Source organism: Zerene cesonia, chromosome 13 (genome assembly GCF_012273895.1).
Source record: "Zerene cesonia ecotype Mississippi chromosome 13, Zerene_cesonia_1.1, whole genome shotgun sequence".
Lineage (NCBI taxonomy): Eukaryota > Metazoa > Arthropoda > Insecta > Lepidoptera > Pieridae > Zerene > Zerene cesonia.
This window is the reverse complement of record NC_052114.1, coordinates 10,252,933-10,257,111: the sequence shown is the minus strand read 5'-3', so window position 1 is coordinate 10,257,111 and position 4,179 is coordinate 10,252,933.

Below are 4,179 nucleotides of genomic sequence, written 5' to 3'. Positions count from 1 at the left end.
AGTTCCTTTGTTCAATGAATTCAAGCCATGTATATGCAATTTTAGTGTAAGGTATGGACAAATAAAGATTTTTATTATATATTTTATTATTATAATATTATCATTACTTTATAGTGAAGTATATTCTTATTCAATTATTTCTTATTCGATTTACTTGAATAACAATGAATGAATGGAGAGGTGCGAAATAATGTAATTTATAGCATGAATGATGAATGAATTATTTGTTAAAACATTTCAAGCAAACACAAATATCTAATAAGTAATAGCTAAGCCTGTACCAAAGAATGACAAGACAGATTATAATAACGTGTAATTAAGTGTTGCTATAATGTATGAATTTAGGTTCCAAGCGAGGCGAGAATAGAAATAAACTGGCAAGCCCAATGATGTTCACATCATCAACGCTAGTTTATTCCGCTTTTATCTCGGTTGCTCTCAGTTATTACGGACCCCGTCGGACACTTGACAAGGGTAAATCCCCTTTCTTCATACCCCGGGTTTTTACCGTGTGTCCACGGAAATATGACGCGAGACATGTCGAAGCGATTCGCTCTGACGGATTTAGGAAATATGTAAGATATGTTTTGTCGATATTGTTTTTGAAGGCTGTTGGATAAAAGGATAGACTATACAATGTGATTGAACGCTGAAAATGGCTCGATTGAGGTGTTGTGGTACACGATAATATTGCTCCGACAAATTTTGAAAATAGACGGTAACTTATATTATTAATTTATATATAGTCAAAAGCAATGGCAATACGTCTAAATAGAAACGCATGCACTTTATTGAATTGTACTTTAAGTAGATCCAAATTATATTAAGAGTAAGCTAACATCAGCGACTTCATATTCACTGTGAGTGCTTTTTCTGAACCTCTATAACTATATGTTAACTAAATTAATGCTGTTTTACTCATTATAATATAAGCGGTGTAAATTGTTGGTTAGACGCTAATCCTGAGCAGAGAATTTAATACGAATAGATTCTGAAATTCGTTAAATCATGATATAAAAACTGAAAATAGCATATAATCATAGAAACGAAGTATATGCGGAGGTATAAAGGCTTTTTCTTATAAATTAAGTGTAAAAACAATAATTATTTAAAATTAATTTTTACACCACAAAATTTATTAGATCGGATACATTAATTACAGCTCACAAAGAGGTCCATCTTTAATGAATTAAACAGTTATTAAATCAATGACATTAAATACAGCAGTTTACTCATCTTCCCAAGCATTTACCGTACATTTAGCGACGTGCGCGCACCTTTCCAAATCAAACGATGACGTCGTATCAGCAGGTGTAGTTTTAGTTTTCTTCCTAAATCCAACTGTAGGTGGCCTAGTGCTTGTTGTTGTACCTTTATTGTTTACTGTTTTGGGTGTTTCATTTTCATCTTCTTCATCGTCTTCTTCTTCGGCATCGTTTAGAACCTTATTTTTAATACATTTATCGGTACCATCCCTGCATAATATCTTTCGTTTCAACGCGTGCGTAGTTTTTACGTAATCTAACCTTATTATTGGCCTTTCGACGTGCAATGGAGTACTTTCAATCCAGCAGAATTGTATAACGAATAGTAGTGTGAATTTTGCGTCCATAATGTGCAATTAAAACTACATACTAATCACGTTTGTTACTGCTACAATTCCCAGTTTGTAATTTCGTTGTTTTGGTCACGGTTATAACTGTAGTGTTTAATTTTCATTCTGTTTACGTTTCGTGTATGAAAGATTTCATTATTTTGTATGAAAACAAAACGCTTTGTGCGGTTTCGTTGAAATTGTGATATGAAACTGTTGACTTGTTTAATTGTGAAGATAATATGACTGGGGTCTAATGTAAATAGCGTTATTATTTAACATTTGGCTTAGATTTATATCTTGTTCCCAGACGTTCCATACAAAGTTCTCATCGAGTATATATTCTTGTTGACTGTCAGATAGTTTTTTAATTTGATTAAAACGACATAAAAATATGTTTATCACATACTTATCTTTATAGTGATATTAAAAGATTTTATTAGTAACTGCAAATAATTAATCAAATTCATCTTCATTCATATTACTCACCCGAACTTCGTCCTGATTTTCGTTTGTAAAAGTTATATGAATCATGAAAATTGAAAGAAAAATCACCTCATAGGGGCGAGTGAAACGATCTCTCTAGCATAATATAATGATAAATGTAACACAATTACCAAAAATGGTAACAAAAAAAATATTAATCCACAGTAATATATTGCGTCTATTTATACATTCGAGTGGTAATTTGGATAGCTTTTAATTAGACAGAAAGTATTGCTATGTAATAACGGATATTAACTTGTTTTGTTTGCGGTTTGGCGACGCGTCGTGCAAATAGCATCACCTACACGCCGCTTGAATTAATGGAATTAGACAAATATTGTTTTGATATTCGAGAATTGTAGATGTGACAAACAATTATCAATCTGGTTATAAGTGACCACGGCTGACAATAAGGACGCAAGACGACCTTTGTAGTTCTGTCCTTGTCCTACACTGGAATTAGTACTGCTTTAAGACGTCACAGTAACCCCCCATTAGCAATTGATGTTGGAGATAATACAGAAAGGGCTGATTGAATGTAAAATTGGACTAGCAGTTATTAAACTAGAGACATTAATTTAATATAGGTACATTCACGTATACCCTATACAAATTCGAGAGATCAATTACTAAGGGAATGAAAAATAACCATTAAATACGTAATATTAGTATTAGTAATTTATTTATTTATTTGTTTATTTATTTAATAAAAAGAAAACTTACAGCTATAAGTACAGTTGTAGTAAAATGAAAAAAGAGAATAAGGCCAATTACAAGTTTTCACATGTATTATCTATGCGCAAGACATGTATAAACAATTTGGTTGTATAGAAAAACTAAATATCCAAACTCAAACAATCATTTAATCAATTAGAGTACAGAGAATCGTCATAACATAGTTTTCACATTTTTGTATTCAAGACGGAGCAGGTTTTTTCCCAACTATCACATAAAATCGTACACAATCTAATCGACCAGAATAACATAAAATGTCCACTAAGAAAATACGAGAGTAAATCTTCGCTGTTAAGCATTACAACCGCATTTTAGTATCTGACAAAATAATGCAGCTTAATTCACACAAAATTATGACATCACAGACTAGTAATACCCGAAATGTACATTAATAACCAAATATCTCTAATTTAACTGCGGTTTGCGCGACCTGTTTAAACACGCACAGGTATCATAGTGGTAATACACTCCCCATTTATTATTCAAATTATATCCTTGTTGGGGGTTGAATCAATATTGGCATTTTTAATTTCCTCTGTATATCGTTGTAATGGAACACCGTGAGGGAGGGTACCATCGGGTTAAAATTGAATATAATGGAATATAATATAGCCTTCATTTTCAGTGATTCTTAGAATGCCAGAACCTCTTCAGTAATATTCAGCATAGAAAGCATTAAGAGGATTAAGTTTAAGTTAAGATTTCAATATAACTTTATTTTTTGCACGTTTTCGTAGTGTCGCAGATATTAAAGTTATCACTTAACAAAACGACGGCACAACTGTCTGTATTTTATCTTACTCTCATATTTTATCTTTCGAAGTGTTTTGATTCCGTTGTCATGGCGACGGAAACAATATTTCGAATTTGAATGCAGTTGGTGTTTTTAATGAGACACACTAAAGAGATGCATTCTTATGTTGTTATTGTGATATAATATTTCGAATTGTGAGAACTATACTAAATTTATATGGAACCACTTGGCAGGAAAGTTATGAGGTGAAAACTAACAGAAAAATACAATCGAATTCTTGTTTTCTATGCAATCTGAAAAACGACTAAATTGAGTTTGAAAGCCGTCCGAATACCATAGATTCGTTATAAGAAGTTAAACTCTGAACACAAAAACACAGAAAAAGTAGGTTAGGATTACCCGAATAATAATCTCATTCAACGCGCGCCACCTATTTCCATAAATACTTGAATATTATAATACAATACTTAAAACCTCTTACTCTCTTAAACTGCATAGTTTTTTTTTAATGTTAGTACGGACTGAAGCTCGCCTTCGATGGTAAGCACCCAAGAACATTTGCGGTGGTAGCGCCTTTGATGTGAGTACTAGCAAGAAATCTGCATAAAAC